This window comes from Mesoplodon mirus (genome assembly GCF_964341445.2).
Source record: "Mesoplodon mirus genome assembly, chromosome: 10".
Lineage (NCBI taxonomy): Eukaryota > Metazoa > Chordata > Mammalia > Artiodactyla > Ziphiidae > Mesoplodon > Mesoplodon mirus.
In genome coordinates this window covers 93,240,145-93,259,329 of record NC_138986.1, presented here as the reverse complement: position 1 = coordinate 93,259,329, position 19,185 = coordinate 93,240,145, and the positions used below count along the sequence as shown (strand labels likewise).

Sequence of the window (19,185 nt, the reverse complement as noted above, 5' to 3'; positions counted from 1 at the left end):
TTATATATAGTAGTGTGTTTATATTAATCCCAAACTCCTAATTTATCTCTCCCCTCCTTTTCCCTCAACAGGACTTTCTTAGCTACCACTAGCATGATAGCCTTTATTCCACTAGTGACTGGTATTTCTTAAATTTATCTGTTCATACTACATCCTTAGAAACTATGGTTATCACAAGATAGACATGGGATCCCACGGGGCCCCAAATGAGATGGAATTTGATCAATCTCCATTTTACACTTGAGGTAAGGAGATTTTCTACCTGAATACCCATTCAGACCTGCTTCAGCCATGCTGTTTTCTGCTAGAAGCTGACCATATCGTGCTCAAATTCCTGGCCTTTCTGCAGTTATGACTCTGTGACATATTTCTGGCTAATGGGAATCAGAAGTACTGCAGAGGACTTTATCTCCTGAGAAAAACCTGGCAAAGTCTTGTGAAGAAAATACTCGACATTTTCTTTGCCACCTTATTTTTCTTGCTAAAATGTAGTGCCCAGAAGTACAGCACTCTGATCTGCCACCTTCTAATCTTCTTTGTACATTAAAAAATGAGTTTGGTAGGCGTTTCTCATACTCGTCGTGATTCACATAGCTGAACAGCTAGAAGGAGCCTATTCTCTGAACAATAACCATGGAGATCAAGCACCTCTGACTAATATGGGTATTTGCTTTTCCCCTTTTCACAGTTACCCCACTATCAGGACAGAAGTTTCATTGAAAAAGATGAGGAGAAACATTTACCATATAGACTATGATATTATTGCAAGTCTTTTTTCTCTTGGTATATTCAAGGGACTCTCAGTCTTGAACTGACTCAGATCTGGAATTAGGCAAGGTGCTAAGACTCTAATGTTATGATATAATGTTATGTCTCTGTCATCAGATTTAGAATGTATTTGTTTATGCAAAGCACATAGACCTTAGTTCACTTTGCATCTACCTGAACCTATACATTTATCCTCAATAATGATTTCAGTAATCTCTATAGATGTTACCATTTTAATAACCACTCTACCCTGCTGTGTATTATAGTAAGTATGCCCAATTCTGTTAAGTAGCACAACTTGACCTCTGCCAGTCCAGATTCCTTCAGTATCTTTGAAATTAAAGGAGCCCATTTTAATGTCCAGCAATTCTATCAATATTCTTGTCATACAAGAGTTAGCCCCTGAAACACTTATCAAAGGTTTAGAACACTTCCAGATCCAATGTGTCTTTCAGTATTATGGCAAAAGATTATCTTCTGGTTACAACTGATACCAACTTGGTTATAAATCAGTATTCTTATTTTCAAAATCACAGTAAATTTCACATAACATATTTACATGCCTTTTTTTTCTCCATATGCTTTTGGATTCCTTTATCTATTATATAAAAAGGAATTTCTTGTATCTCAAAATTGTTTGGTCTAGTACACTATGAAGTACATATTTCAGTAAAACCATAGAGGAGGTTAAAACTACTTCCAACTAGCATATTGAGTCCAAAATGTCTGGTAAATACATCTATCTCACTAAATTCAGTCAGATATAGCAATGTTTCTCTCTGTTTAGCACCCTTGGAACCCATCCTCATACATTTTCTCCAAGTCTTCAGTGATATGGATTAGCAACATATTGAATTTTCCTTGCTGCATAAAAACCTTTACACCCCAGAGCCTATGAACAAGGATAACTTGGGAAGAGGCATGGAGATATTGGACTGCTTTTGTGTGGCACAACATTGATATTCATTCTCCCCTTCCACATTAATCTCAGAACCCACTTTTTATAGGAAAAATCACATGCCCTAACTAAAATAGTACCTTTCCCTTTGCATCTGGGTTTGTCACATGATCAAGTCCTGCCAATGAGAGGCATAAAGAAGTTGCATGGCCTTCCTGAGAAGTTCCTTAAAAAATGGGGTTCACTCTTCTTCATCCTCTTCTTCTCTTGTTGACTGGAATTAGAACTAGGACAATGTAACAGTTCACTAAAAATGGGGAATAGAAAAGTAATTGGACCCTGGGGTGTTGGTGACCATGGAGGACCCTTTCCAAGTCTGGAGTACCTGTTTCTGGACTACTTTTAAGTGAGATAGAAAATAATTCTATTAGGTTTTAAATACTGTTAATATCTTTTCCTGATAATGCAGCTAGACTTAATCCTGTTTCATGTTTCCAGGTAACTGTTTTGGTAGGGTTGTTAATGGGTCTTCAAACAAGACTGAAACAACCGTACCTGCCAGGAGACCAGGAGATGTTTCTGTAGGCAAAGGAGGCTCAGTCAGACTGGAGAGTGCTTATCACTCAAAGCTAGTGCTTTTCAATAGGAGTGCTAAGTATAATTTAGGTGAGAACATTTTTCTCTGTGCAGGATTTTCCCATATTTTTTAGAGCATTTAAAATCACTCATACCCGGGCTTCCCTGGTGGTGCAGTGGTTGAGAGTCCGCCTGCCAATGCAGGGGACACGGGTTCATGCCCCGGTCCGGGAAGATCCCACGTGCCGCGGAGCGGCTGGGCCCGTGAGCCATGGTCGCTGAGCCTGCGCATCCAGAACCTGTGCTCCGCAACGGGAGAGGCCACAACAGTGAGAGGCCAATCACTCATACCCAGGTGATAAATGCCAGTAAGCATCCCCAAGTAAAAGTACCTCCACATGTTTACGGAAACCCTCTGGGACTGGTAGCACCTCCAGTTGAGAACTACTGCTTTAAACCATGTATATCTTTCCATGAGTCCTGATTCCAGTTCTTGGTGCCCTATTCATTTTTAACATTTACATAAGAGATTTGGCAAAATTACAATTCAACTGATGTTGTAAGTTTTCAAGCCACAGGATTGTATGTTAACTTTTATTTATTCCACTTTCAACCCTGTGGCTACAAGTGACTAGAAATTCATTTAGCACAGCATAGAAAAACCTTGATTTTCTGACTCTGCCTGAAAAAAAAATTAAAACTTTGAATTTGTCATTTTATTTCTGGAGCATCCCAGCGCAGTTAGAGGCCATCGGTCCCTCTCGTAGTCTTCATGTTCATCGTATTGTTTTACAGAAATGGATATTGGGTCCTTCAAAGTCTTGCCATGAGATGGGCACTTGATGCCAGGTGACCACAGGTGAGAGTAAATAAGTTATCTGTTGGTCCAGAGAATGTTTACAGTTTATAAGTTATAATCTTACCACCTCAGAACCAATCGAACAAGAAAAATAATGCCAGATTTATTCTTTTAAGTATCAGTTGTCTGCAACTAGTACCAGCTTCTGAATCTGTGTTCTTAGTTGCAACAAACGGAATTCACTCGAGATTGTCTCTGATAAAAAGTAATGACTGAAGGCACGGGGGGAAAGGGGAAGCTGGGATGAAGTGAGAGAGTAACATTGACATATATTCACTACGAAATGTAAAATGGATGGCTAGTGGGAAGCAACTGCATAGCACAAGGAGATCAACTCGATGCTTTGTGATGACCTAGAGGGGTGGGATAGGGAGGGTGGGAGGGAGGCTAAAGAGGGAGGAGATATGGGGATGTATATATATGTATAGCTGATTCACTTTGTTGTACAGCAGAAACTAACACAACATTGTAAAGCATTTATACTCCAATAAAGAGGTGAAAAAAAAAAATGCCTGCGAATCAGTCTTGGAGAATATGAAGAGAGGAAGAATTCCTCAATCATACCACAGAGGTTGCTCCAGCAAAGAAACCCCATGGAGGCAGCTTAGTATAGATACATTAGCAAGTCCAATGATGCTGGGGACAGGACTCAAAAGCTTCACCATCACCATTCCTAAAAATAGCGTCCATTGGGTGTCCACTTCAGTTGATTCCTTTTAAGCTGGCCTCACGTGGGTGTGTTTGATAAAATAATTTTTGCATTATGACCACATGTTTTTTCAGAATCCTTTTTTCAAGCCTATGCTTGGGGTAGATCACTGCTATTCAACATTTTCATGATCTTTGCTAGCTAGTTAGTGATAGTGCTCATTTTCATGTTTTAACTGCTTTATTATCTTTTTAAAATTATGTAACACTTTGATTACTGTGTAAGTTGAGAAATTTTCATATATCAATGTCTCATTTGTATATTCTCCATGTGGATTTTTGTGCCTTTTCTCCCCACCAAAATTTCAATTGTAGTGTTTCCTGAATTTTTAATTAAAATTTGCATATTTATTGAGTCTATAAACCATTCTTGTCATATTTGCTATAATTATATTGCCATCTCTTCGTGTTTCCTAATTTATTTTCCATTTTTATTTTTCTTTATGATATTTTCCATTGACTTTATCCTGAGCCCAGGATGTTATTCTATTAAACTATAAATTCTTTTTCAAGGCCCCCATTATTGTCATGGATGATTCCTTTAATGTGCTCTTGAATTTTATTTCTTAATAATGTAGAATTCTTGTGTTACAGTCTAAAATGAACTTGGTCTCTGGGGTGGCTTGGTATGCTGTTTTTACCCTGCTTAGATATCAGAAACCTGCTGGTAACTTGACTTGGGTGACTTCTATCTTCTTTTTAATGCTCTGGAGCTGTTATTTATTTATTAAACATTTTCTATAACATTCTAAGTGCATTTGGTTCAGATATTCTTTGTGAAGATAATTTTTTGTGCATTTTCATGTTTTAACCATTACTATTGGAGTCAAATTTGGTACCATAATTTTAACAGAAAATCAAACAAATAGAAATTTAAATATTTTTTTAGTGGAGAACAGTAATTCTCAAACTTTAATGTGAATAAGTATCACTTGATAGATATGCAGATTCCTGGCTCCTTCTCCAAACATTCTGATCCATTCATTAGCTCTAATTCTGAGCGACCTAAACTTTTGCATCTTTAATATTACAGGTAATTCTTAACTTAGAAGAGTTGAAAACTATGTCTTGAGAAATATGGGGATAAATTTCACATATTCTCATATAAATGCTATTTCCTTGTATAGGTTATTGTATCTTTTATCTCATTCCTAATTTTGTTTTCTTGTGTTTATCTTTTCTCTTATTTAGAATTACCAGGAATTATTGCTAACTTTTCGTAAGTACAATTTATTGTATTCATTTTTATTTGTACTATGTTCTATAACTACTGATTTCCTTTGTGGTTCTTATTATATTATCCTTTATATAAATTTGTTTTGTTTTTCTCAGTTATTGAGTTGGGTATTCAGTATACTTGTTTTATTTCTGCTTAAAAATGAAAATATTGAAGGTCATGTTTTTGAGTATGCTGTTTTCATCTCCCATGAGATCTAACATGGTATTCTAATTTTAGTTATTTTGTAAAATTCTGGGATCATAGTTTTGAATTTTATTTAATACAGTAGCATTTAATAGTTTTTCCCTAAGTCTCAATTGCTTATTAGCCCTTTGTTAATGGTCCTGATTTATTGCATTATGGAAAAATATTCTAGTTCATATGATTTATTTTTTCAGGAAATTACTGATGTTGCCCCATGGCCTAATGTGCCATCCATTCTTTTTAGTGGCTACTTGAAAAGAAAAGTTTTAGTATTTTTAAATAAATTTCCAAGTTTACTGTATTATTTACATTCTTTATATCTTTGTTTATCATACGCATATTATGCAAAGTTTTTTAAGGTATAGTTAACTCTCTCACGAAACTGTTTCAATTAACATCTTATTTGCTTTCTATGAGTTTTTTTTTTTTTTTTTTTTTTTTTGCGATACGCAGGCCTCTCACTGCTGTGGCCTCTCCCATTGCAGAGCACAGGCTCCGGATGCACAGGCCCAGCGGCCATGGCTCACGAGCCCAGCCGCTGCGCGGCATGTGGGATCTTCCCAGACCGGGGCACGAACCCGTGTCCCCTGCATCGGCAGACAGGGCTCTCACCCACTATGCCACTAGGGAAACCCTGAGAGAGGACATTTTAAATCAAATACTATCACATGCATCCCATCTTGTTTGTTTGTTCATTCATATAGTTGCTTCAGCCTGCAGTCCCCTTATCCCATTCTCCATGTATATTTAGGCAAAGTGTATACAGTTTAATTGCTTCTCCATTTATTGCACTGTATAATCACCCAAGTGAAATGTTATTATTTTACTTCTTAAAAAGCTGATGGATTGAAGAAGTTTATTTAGGATTGATATGAAAACATACTAAGAAAACTGATTAGGTGAACAGAATTTGTTCATCCCTTAATTTCATTGAAAACATTTCTGAAAATAAGGAAGAGCAGCTCTGACCTTAAGGAAATCCTACTAGAAGTGGCAGGGTAGTTTTATTTGAAATGCAACCTTTTCCAAAATTGATTCATTGTAGCTCATCACCATTTGATGTAAATGATGCAGTTTCACTAAGCACAAAGCACTGTCATTTAAATTCAGAAAAATGTGCCATATTATAAGAGACTTGAAGCCCTGATTGACATAGATCTGAATTCTATTATTAGCTGCTTGTATAATAGCCATAGCTTATTAACAAAAAATAAAGATTAAAGAAAAGTAACATCTGATTTATTGCAGTGTGGTAAATGGGGGGTACAATCTCTAAGAGGAAGACATCACAGATAAGTTATTTGGGCAACTTTGATAATTAATTTCCAAAATCATGTAGCTCTTGAACACTGCTAAAAATATAATATCTTAGTAAAACATTACATAAAATTCATACCTGCATAATTTTTACTTATTTTCTGTGATTTTGAAAAGTGATGACACAAGTTATAGGAAAGTTAATTTATAAGGCCACAACGATTATTAGGACCCAATTGGGAAAATGTATTTTACTATTTTGGCTTCCTAAGCCAAGTGTCCTTAACTTGTGTTAAATCATTTAAGAAGTCCTTGAATTTGGCAGGGAAGAAATACATCTTTATTTTCATTAATATCTAACTGAAATTTAGGTTTCTTCCTTTATTATTTAGGTGGCATATTGCAATAAGATTAGCAGTATCTATGATTTTGTTACCGACAGAAATTATAAGTATTTTTATAACATAAAACTCAAAATACCATTACACTTAAAACTACTTCAAAGTTATAGTAAATGACTTGCTATATTTTGTAATTTAATGCATTTATAAAGCAGCACATATATTACTATACCACAGATTCATTTTCTAATAATATTTTAATGCCTGAATCTCAAAGTAAAAAGTTTTATTTATTTATAATTCTATGTATTTTTATGCATTTAAAGACATTAAAAGAAATGGGCTGTGAATAATAACAGAATGTTAAGAATCTTTTTTGCAAACTCATGAAAGTGAAAAAGTAAGGAAAAGAGAGAATAGTAGAATGTAATTTTTTCTAGGACCATTTCATTATTCTTTCAATATTTCATAAAAAGCGAACAAAATTAACATTTTGAAAGAAAAAATATATTATGGGGGCAACTATATTTCCTGGTTTGCCTGGGATAGTCCTAGTTTTCCTAGGGTAATTATTAAAGCATTCCTTTTCACACTCCAAAGTGTCTTGGATGGATGATAAATGATAATAGCATGCTACATATTATGTATTCAAACTCACTAGAGAGAAGGTTTGGCATTGATTTAATTTAGAGGATTAATAAATGGAATGTTTTCCCTTAATTTTTTTCCCAAGATCTTCCATTTCTTACATGCAGAAAAGCAACCGAATAATAAGATTTATTACCTTTGACACTCAAAATACTGGAAAACAAAGGCAGAATCTCAGTAAATGTCTATTTAATTAAGAGCTGTCTTAGGTAGAAAAGGAATATTTACTGATTTATTCTGTCTTGCCTCCATCTCTAGTTTAAAGTAACACACACAACAACCATAATCTAAAATCTAGAATAATCATAAAAAGGCCATGCAAGTGGGTTATGGCCTGTTATTCACAGTGGGGTCTTATTCAGACATCTGAGAAGCAAGCAGGCACTACTGACTTCTTAGCATAGATTTCACTTAAGAAAAAATGAGAAATGAGTCCTAAAATACATATGAAGAAACGAATACTGTATATGAAGGAAAAAAATTAGTGTAAAGGTACAGAATTTACGTGTACAATCTACTGGCTGGCTTGCCTTCAGGAAGTACATATACACCTTTGACAAGTAAATTGTAGACGCCTCTTTCCACACTTTGTTGCTTTACAATAATTTTTTGTTCTCTCATTTTGGCTTTAATCAAGGCTGGATTATTCTTGTTTTGTTTCTTCTTATTTAGATATCTGCCAGCAAAGATGTTTGCTCTGTGGCCTTATTCCCTGCATCTATTTCCATGGAAATACTTAAAACTTCCAAGTGAAAATCTATATACCATGATTGCTTTAAAATTGAGATGTCTATTCCAAAGTGAAATTTCCTTTGTGGGGAACTGTAAACAATTCTACAAAAGAAATTAGCATTATGTTATGAAATGGACTTAAAAAGCAGAGTTGTCTTTTTAAAATAAATTGTCTTAGAAAGCAAAAGTGTATTTTAAAAAATCAAAAGCAGCCACGACAGGGTGTACATAAAATATTCTATAAAATGTAATCTGGGATATTTTGATGAAATATTGAGGAAGACAGTAGAAATATGCCATTGAGTGACACTAGTGGTAAAGCAGTTGAATTTTTGTTTTGTTTTGTATTCTGTATTCAAATAATTAAATCCTTGAGGAACAATGAAAGCCAAAGGAATTAGAGTGCATCACCAACAGAATAAACTTAAAATACCCACGCAATGAAATTTGCCTCAATATATTTGTTCAGTTCACTATTGCATCCCTGGAATTGAACATCCATCCCCAAAGCATTAGCACATAAAATTTTCCTTAAGTTATATTTTCTAGGTCACCCAGATGAAGACATTATGTTTCTACAGTTGTGATGAGACCATCACTAGTATTTTTGATTTCTGTCTTGATGAATCATTCAATATTTCATTTGCCCTCAGCCAGGATTGCAGGCAATTGAGACTGTTTTCATGATGAGGTAAATCAAACAACTATTTCTGAGGAATAGAATTAACTGATGGTCTTACCTGTATGATGTTTGGTCTTTCTGAAGTTTCTGGAGTCTTCCAACAAGTTTTCCTACCAGATTAGGAGGAATCCTAGGGAAGACTTTGGGTTCTAAATGTATTATGACCTTACCTCCAGCAAATCTGTTTTCCCTTGATAATCAAGATCAATCACCCTCTATTTTGTGACTTTGTCCTACAAAAACAGGAAGAGCTTGAACTGGACAAATGGAAGCAATAGCCTCCAATTCACTGAGACCATTGTAGAGTCTCCTGACAGAAGAACTTATCCTTGTGTTCTAAAACCTCCTGGGTGAACCCTAAGACAGAAAGCTGGACACAAAGACATAAATGGAAACATTAACTTGTGAGGGATTCACTAGGTATGAGCGTGAGAGGTGTGAAACATACTTCTATTCTTTGTTTCCTGTATTCCAGGTCTGGTTCAGAGAATATACACATTTCACATAGGAGAGCACCGAGATTTTATAAGATGTTATCTTCTATCTTATTTCCATTCAGACTATTTCAGCCCTCTGTAAGGTCAAGTGATTTGGGGTGATAAGGTACATGGTAAGGCAGTAAATTCTGTGAGTTTTAGGCTATTGCCTTAATTTGTCTGCATGAAATTAGTTCTTTGATAAGAAATGATGTTGTGAATAAGGCATTCAGTAAACTCAGGGATGGGGTTAATGGAAGAAACATGTCAGAAATGGAAGGAAAACCTAAATTCAGAATAAATATTTGGTACAGTTGGGGAAAATTATTCTTCCTTTCATGATGTAAAAGGTCTAATGTTTCAATTCACAATCAGATAGCTGGCTAGATCCCTAGGGAATAATAACTACTTTTGGTCTTTTTCACTGGTGCTGGAAAATTGGATACTGAATAGAGGTTGGAGCCAGTGGGCCATGGAGTGGGGAAATATTTGTTGCTATATAGTCTCTGACCTTGCCCTCAAGGTCATTGCATGCTTTGGCCAAGCAGTAGGAAGGCTTGGGAAAGACGTGACTGAAAACCACCAGTGTATTGAGAGTCCCCACTGCACTGGAAGCCTTTTGGTGAGCATTCACATGGTGCATTGCAAAAGTTCTATTCACATGCTTCTTTTTAAAACATCCTAGAAACCTACTCCTACGTACCAGTTTTTCCAAGTTCTTCTCTGTCTAAACAATTTTCCACCACTTACTTGTATAGATCCTGATCTTTGTCTTTTCCAGCCTTCTTCTCTTTTGCTAAAAGAATTAGATGCCATATAACTCAGCTTGGGAGTAGGGCTGAAATGCCACAACTCTCGTATTCCTATTTCCAGCATACTATGAAAGGTCTTCAGGAAGTCTTTTGGTTCTTGTTGACAGCATGTGCCTCTATCTGCAGTTGTGGCTTGAGGGAGGGGTGGACATATGGCAGGGGTAAACACAGTAGGAGCATGAACTGCTCATGAAAGTAACACACTTGTGCTTTCAGATCCTGTTCACAGTAGTATTTTCTGATTTAGTTTGAGGAACATGCCTACTTTTTCTGGTTTATAACATCTGGTAACACTCAGTTCATGATAGGCAACTCAAATTACTGGGCTACCTAGTTCTATAATCAGGTATTCAATCTCTACTAGGGTTTATTAGCAAACCGATAATTCTTTCTCTAAGGGAAAATAATTATTTGTTAATGACTTGTTACCTGTATTTATGCCAAAACATAGGATTCTGTGTGCCATGGCTTACCACAAACACCACATAACATCCAAGTATGACACAGGTACTTTGGGTAACACTGAATTCCCTAGTCATAAAGTCCCAGTGAAAAAGCTACAGACATACAGCCCAAATCAGTTAAAATATCTACTCTTTTCTATTTTTCTCTCAATACTGGTAGCATTTTGAGCTACTCAATAAATGAATCAGAGCAACACACCCCCCAAAATTACATTTTTCCTGCAAAATACAAAAGGATGTATCATATGTTTTGTCTCATTATTTGTGGTATAAACAGTATGAGGTACAGCAAATTATCATTTATTTTGGAAGGAATATCCTGTAATTTCCAGGCCTCTAAATTCCCCCAGAACTCTACTGAGGAATCAGTCTTCCAGATTTTAATAAGAATCATTTCTCACCCTCTGGCAATAGGAGCTTACAGACCTGGCATCTGGCAGACCTGCTGTTTTCTATTCGTTGGGTTCTATCAGCCTTATGAAATCAAGGTTTCAGAGCAGATTTGGGAGGAAGATAAAAGGTCTTGAGGGGTACAGGGCCAACAAAACAAGTTAATGAAGATATAATATTACTCCTATTAAATTAACGCAAACAAATCCTGGTTTTTGCTGACTTGTGAGATGGAGAAGAAATACATATATATAAATAAATATAAAATATTTAAATATATAAATTGTAAAATGATAATGGATATGATGTGAAATAACATCAGCAATTGGAATCGCTAGCTAATTGAGTTTATGATAATCCACTCATTCTCTAAGATAGGTAGATCTGCTCAAGACAGTGGGCACATTAAGTCATGGTGTGATTGGAATCATCACCTCTGTATCTCTTGCCTTCACTGGTGGCACTAATCTCCAGGACTCACCCAGGCATGTGATATTGCTAATTATTTTACACTTTTGAGATAAAGTGTGTGATGGTTAATTTTATGTGTCAACTTGACTGGGCATAGGATACCCAGATAGCTGGTAAGACATTATTTCTAGGTATGACTGTGAGGGTGTTTCTGGAAGAGATTAACATCTGATTGAGTAGACTGAGTAAAGAAGATCCACCCTCACCAGTGTGGGTGGACACCAAACAATCCACTGAGGGCCCAAATAGAACAAGAGTTGAAGGAAGTATGAATTTCTTCTCTCTTCTTGAGCTGGGACATCAATCTTTTCCTGTTCTCAGACATCAGACCTCCTGGTTCTTGGGACTTAGGACTCCAGAACTTATTCTATACACCCACCCCACCCGGGTTCTCATGCCTTCAGACTTGTATTGAGTTATACCATCAGCTTTCCTTTTCTCCAACTTATAGACAGCAGACTGTAGAACTTCTCAGTTTCCATATGTGAGTCAATTCCTATAATAAATCTCCGTATATCTGAATGTATGTATGTATATAGGTATGTATGTATGTATGTATGTATGTATCTATCTATCTATCTAATATCTATCTCCTGTTGTTTCTGTTCCTCTAGAGAATCCTGACAAATAAAGGGGTGAGGATCAGGACCCTCCACCTGGCTCTTTCAACCATGGTTACCACAGGACAGAGAGTTACTGTGGCATTCTCTTAGCTGCTGATTACATTTACTTTCATCTTAATTTAGGAACCAGAGTAACAAGCACTTGTTTAGTCAAAGAGCCAATGGGTCACATGAACATTTTTAATTTAAGTACTCATTCAGCATCTGATTTCAATAAGCTACCACTTGGACCAAAGGACTAAAGTGTTCTAGATTTGTAGGGATTAGTATTAGTATAGAGACGGTAATAATCCAAATCATCCATGAAATGTATGGATTTTTCCATTTTTGTGTGCATGAGTGCTCTTGTAAACATCTATTGGACCTTTTGAGGAGAGTCAGGATAAAATTTGTAGCCCATGATTCTGTTCTTATAACAAAATCCTTCTCTAATCATGTCCACTATTTCATGTCTACTGTCCTGTTCTCTGTGCTCCACTAAGAGTTCAAATACGCTACCCTGGGGCAAAATTATTGTAAGATCATCAAAGTTTTAATAAACTTGCCTAATATCAATATTATTTTTCATCTCATTACTTAGAAATCGATCATGTTTGAATTCTAAAGGATAAACAGGAATTCACATCAATGTGATTCTTTCATTTAATGGCTACCAAAACAGAATTAATTAAATGTAATTGCAAAATGGAATGAAGAAAATCCAAATTTTCTTTTAGATAGTCATAATGCACAAAAAAGATTTAAAAAATCTATTCAGTGTATTGACAGGTCAATAAAACAAGCAACTTTTAATGCTAATTTACCAATTATCTCTAATAGTGTTGTACCTTTTCTTTCTATCACTTGTTTAATTTCTGAGCAGGGCTTCCATTGGTGATTCTTAATTGGAAAAAAAATACCTCACTTATGAAGACATCAATTAATTAAATATATATACTTTTTTACTTTAGCAGTTTAGACACTGTGAGCATCTGTTTATCACATTGCTCAAATGCTTAAAAGAAGAAAAACCTGCCTTTCAATAATTTATGCTAGATTGTTTTTGATGTTTAAAGGTGATAAGATGTGATTCTAAAATTCTCTAGGCATGCAATTTCATTAGAAGGCAACATGTTATAAAGAAAGAGAACAAGTTTTTATATCAGAGAGTCCAACTTTGGCATAGTGGATCTGCCACTGGGTTGTTTTTTTTTTTTAACACAGACAAGAGATTTAACTTTTCTGAGCTTTAATTTATGAATCTTCAATTAGAAATAGAAATACCTATCTTGCAGGTTCAGCAATAAAGTATAAAAGGCATGTGGCCAGAGTATGGTGCATAGTTATTAATGCAGTTATTGATTATATGATTTAAAATAGACAAATTATGATATCATGGTTTCATAAAGATGTATTCTGCCTAAACACCTTTAAAAAGACAAGCAGTAGGTATCATTGATACATATCTTTGTCAAGTATTATGGCAGCAATATCTCCCTTTCCATGTCCTACCTACTTTTCAATCACCCTTTATGAATGACTGTGCAGAGTCACACTGAGGCTTAATTAATACTGAGCTTTGGGGGACCCTCAGCAGTTGTTGAATATGTGGGTAGAGGGGCCCAGGAGGCCAGGGCCAGGGACTTTCACATCATCTTTAATTAGCAGATCAGTGTTTTTAACCATTCTAAATTTCGGTCTTTGGAGTAAGATTTAATCTGAAGGAAGAATTCTATGCTGCCCATATATTGACAACCACTAGCCTAGACCATTTCGTATTGGCCTTTTGAGGATAACAGATGTTGGTTAAAACCACAGACAAGAGCCATATGGATGTCACTTCCTGTTTCTCCATTAAATATTTTCTCTATCTTTATATAGCAGTTGGATATTTAATAGAATCTCACCTGAGCACAAAGCCATGGTGAATGTGTCTTGTGCTTTTTGTCTCTGTAAAAGGAAATTTATGTTTTGTTCTAGTGTTTCCCCTTATATTAAAATGAAGTAAATTACTCTAATATCATCATTCAAAATATAAATATAATGTTTATTTTGAAATGTATATTTTTCCTTTTACAATCCCCAAAGCGTCTTATGTCCACTTCCTTTCTCCATGAGTTTAAATAATAATAGCTGCTGATTATACAACATTCCAAATTTGTTTCAACATTCCCTGATCTCTCCCGAAAAATGCCTACTTTGTCAAGCATTTTATTGCTGCTCTTCCACCCTGTTCAGGTTTATATTTTTCTTCCATTTAGCATTTTACAAAATGGATTTGATCATTTTTGTTTTTCTGGAAATGAGCAGGTCTGGGCTAAAATAAGAGGTCTGGGACTTCCGGAAAGGGGACGCAAGGCTCTCGCAGCCCCCACCCCATGAGGAGAGTTTTCTTGAATCCTCTGGGAGGCTGAGCCTCTGGTAGCAGCAGCCTTGACCACCTGCCCCGCTGCCCTCCTCGTGGGACACCTCTGCGCCGTCTCAGCTTTCAGAAACACCTCTACCTCCTGCGAGGTCTCCGGCTCGGAGGAAACTGCACTGGCCAGACAATAGCAACACAACTTTCCCAGGGCCCTGATTTTCAGCACGGATAATTATTTTTCTTCGGAGAAGATGGTGCCTATGAGTTCAATCCTGACTTCCTGGAGAAAACTCATGAATGGAACCAGAAAAGAGCAAGAAAAGCAATGAGGAATGGCATATCCCCCATCATCACTGATATTACTGCTGTTATTACTGATGATGTCAACCTCCAACGAAATACCAACGAAAGGATCTTTTCAGGCTGTAAATGGACATGGTAGTTTTCAGGCCAGAGATGAAGAAATATTTATAGAGTCCCAAGAGAGACAATACACAGAATGAAAGGTATGAACATGAAATTACTTTTTCCAGTGTGCTGCATGCTGGAAAAACCAAGCAGAGCCAACAGAAATCAGGACAGGAATAATCCATCTCCTTCCGAGGGTGCAGGGTATGGAACACCTTCGCAGAGTTCTCAAACCGGAGGGCCCCTGGTGACTTCACTAATGAGAGCTCCTTTAACACAAGGGATGGTTGTCACCATGGGTATTGGGCATTCACAATTTTCCTAAATCAGTTTTTCCTTCAGTTTTTAGTCTTTATCCTTCATTCAGTTGTAGTCAGAGCTCTCATTCCAGTGTAAATTGTCAAACCTGAAAGTTTCTGAGCAGAAGTCATTACATTCCTCTTCAACAAGCATTTGTTAAAGTGATCCTGTATGCATGGCCCGATGCTGGGAATTCTACCCATTTGATTAAACAAAGTCCCTTTCTCTAGGGAAAGAATTAATTTGAAACTGAAACTTGAGAACATACCCAAGAACCTAATCAGCCACATGGGTTCATTAACGAACTGAAGTGTTTATATAAAGCTTCAGTACCACTTTCTCTGAAGCAATCTATTTTTTCAGGAAATTCATCTCCATCAGGAAGTTGGAAAGGTGGGGGAGAAGTAGGAGGCAGGGAAAAATTTAGTGCCATTGATACTTTGATCATCCATGTACCCAAAAAATGTGAGATGTGTCGCTGTAATGATGATAGTGATTTTCCTTTAAAATGAATATGCCAGAAAGTACACAACCTAAGGGAACATTGTTCTTCAAAATAGACACTTTGGGAAACTGTTCCTCTATTTTAACAATGTATCATTGTTAGAAATGTCTGATAAAATCCTTCTTAATAGCTATACAACCTACTGAGGAAAATCAGTGTCATTATGTAAAGTCACATTGTGTGTTTTAAATACCACTTTATGGAACAGGTTAAACCTGAATAACTTTTGGCTGTTGAGCTAATAGTGTAAACAAAACAAGCCTGGCTTTATAAAACCACCAATTTTTAAGAGCAATAATTAAGCAGTTTTAAAAATTATGCCTATAAATGTGTATAATCACTTGGCAGCCCCAAAGTTTTGGGAGTACAAGGAATGAAGTATCCCAGGATGCAGATCCTATGGAGATATGGAAAAGTCATGCTCATCTTAAGAGGAGCAGTCTTGTTGCTTTATGTGGCATTAAGACAAATTTCTACCACAATTCTTACACTAATACTGAATTTATGAATCCAAATTAAACTTTAACATGTTGGAATCAGATTAATTTGGTGTGAGACCGTGATAGATAAGATTATGTAGGATGCATGCTTTATTTCTTGGCCGACAGCTTCTTTCTAATGTTTTGTGGAGTATTATTTTAAGTGTTGTATATAATGGTGCTTTTATGGTTATTAAAATTATATATAGTATTGCATTAAAAAAAATAAAATAAGACATCTAGAGTCCTTAGAGATATTCCTGGAAGCAATTGAGTTGTTGAGTCCCTACTACCTGGATTTGGGGTGCTTCTACTCAGTTAGGGGAATAGTAGATGCATATAGTTTGGGGCTGTCTTTATAAATCTTTATTGCATAAACATTCTTGGAAACAACTCTTCCTTTCCCTTATACTCTGCACTTATACTTAAGGACACTGCTTGGCCTAGCTGTAGCTATTGTGCCTTTCAACACCACCTTTCTGAAGCATCAAGATCTTTTCTTATCTATGATGGCTTTCTGTCCAAAAAGGTCTCTGAGGTCTCAGCAACTTCCTTTTATACAGAACTTGCAGTATCTGCTAACAACAACAACAAAATATCCCAGTACAAAATAACAACAAGAACAAAGGTCCAAAACCTTTCATTCTAACAGGCACTTAATCTATTCAGATCACAATTGAACACTGTTTTAAATCAAATCAAGGTTAAATTTTATCTCTCCAATAGCCATTAAAAACCTTCAAAACTATCATAAAATGCTACAAGAAATTTTTACTATGGATGTGTAACCTAAGAGAAAAACTTGATATCCATAAATACCTCTCAGAGCAAAGATATTCATTCTCATATGTCTTATCATGGAAACAACAGAAACAAAAAACAATAACAATGACAAATCTAAGTCTCTAGTATTTACTTGAGTAATGTATAAGCTTACCATGGAATTATTTCTGAATGGAATATTGTGAGTTCCTATAAAATTATGATAACTGTATTTTATTAACGTGAAAAAGATTTATGCTGCCATGTTAAGTGAAAACAAAACCAAACAAAAACAGGATGAAAGTATCAATACATATGAGATTGTGACTACGTAAAAATGAAAAAAATTCATAGCAAAAATGTAAAATGTCAATCCCAGTCTCCTAATTTATCCCTCCCCCCCTTATCCCCTGGTAACCATAAGTTTGTTTTCTACATCTGTGACTCTACTTCTGTTTTGTAAATAAGTTCATTTGTACCCTTTTTTTTAGATTCCACATATAAGCAATATCATATGATATTTGTCTGTGTCTGACTTATCTCACTTGGTATGACAATCTGTAGGTCCATCCATGTTGCTGCAGATGACATTATTTTGTTCTTATTTATAGCTGCGTAATATTCCATTGTATATATGTACCACATCTTCTATATTCATTCCTCTGTTGATGGACATTTAGGTTGATTTCATGTCCTAGTATTGTAAATAGTGCTGCAATGAACATTGGGGTGCATGTATCTTTTTGAATTATGGTTTTCTCTGGGCATATGCCTAGGAATGGGATTGCTGTGTCATATGGTAGTTCTGTTTTTAGTTTTGTTTTGTAGGGTGCTTCCATACTGCTCTTCACTACTAGATATTAAATAGATAACTAACAAGAACCTACTGTATAGCAAGGGAACTCTACTCAGTACTCTGTAATGGTCTATATGGGTAAAGAATCTAAAAAAAGAGAGGATATATGTATATGTATAGCTGATTCACTTTGCTGTACACCTGAAACTAACACAACATTGTGAATCAATTATACTCCAATAAACATTTTAAAAAATCTAAAATGAAATGCTCTACATTTTGTTATGATTCTCTGAGGAATGAGGGATTTAGATAACTTCCTTCTTTATTTTCTGTACTTTTAGGTTCATTAATTCAAAGAAATGTCTAGAAAGAGATTCATTATAAGGTATGGAGGCTGAGAAATCCCAAGATGTGCCATCTGCAAGATGGGGATCCAGGAAAGCCAGTGATGTAGTTTGAAGGCCTGAGAGCTGAACAGCTGTGTGGATTCCAGTCTGAGTCTGAAGGAAGGGTAGGAAAAGATATATGTCTCAGCTCAAGTGATCAGGCAGAGAATGGATTCAACTTTTCTCTGCATTTTTGCTGTGTTCAGCACCTCAGTGGATGGGATGATGACCTTCCACACTGGGGAGGACAATCTGTTTTACTCAGTCGACCAAATAAAATGCCAGTCTCTTCTAGAAACACCCTCACAGATACACCAAGAAAAAGTGTTTAACCAGATATCTGTCCATCACATGATGTAGCCAAGTTCACACATAAAATTAACTATTACACATGTAATCTCAATCTCTGAATGGATAACTTTCATCAGGGAATTTTTTTTTCTTTTATAATAATAAACATTCTTGAGCACAATAATCAGTCCAAGGATTAAAAAAACACCAAAAGTTTAAATGTACCTATATGTTCTTTCCCTATGTCACCCAAAAGACATGCACCATGCTTAATTTTATATGTATCACATTTGCTTTTTCTGCCTTTTATTATCATCATGCATTTTTAAATACCTAATAATTATATAGTTTGTTTTACATATCTCACTCCATAATAAGCTCCTTATGCTATGTATAATCTTCTGGCACAGTTTTTTTTTTTTTACTCAGTATTATATCTTTAGCCATTCCTAGTGTTCACAAGCGTTCTTACCTCTTTCACTAGCTTTCTCATAGTTGGGTTATGGTCATAGGATAAATTCTGACCAAGATATTTGAGGGAGTAGTGTGTGTAACTTGTGGACTACAATATTTGTTGATATACAACCACCTCCAATGCTCTCTTTTTATGATCTTGTGATCTTGGAGGAACCCTGCTTCAAGATGGTTGAGATGGTGTGAGGTCAATGGGTAAAAGCAGCCTGAATCTCTGAGCTACTTCAGAAAGGCCAAGCTCTTGAGAATCATCTAGACAAGCGATTAGCAATCATTGTCCATGAACCAAATCCAGCCCACTACCTGATTTTG

General features: G+C 35.9%; 1 pseudogene across 1 annotated transcript in view; it reads left to right on the top strand.

Moving 5' to 3' along the window:
* The window catches only part of LOC309811206 (NEDD4-binding protein 2-like 1), a 51,675-nt pseudogene extending 36,473 nt beyond the window's left edge, over nt 1–15,202 (top strand). The window contains exon 3 of the transcript in view: nt 14,533–15,202. The product of the transcript in view is annotated as an NEDD4-binding protein 2-like 1 (transcript). The remainder of the gene's footprint in view (nt 1–14,532) is intronic.
* The last annotated feature ends 3,983 nt before the right edge of the window (nt 15,203–19,185 follow it).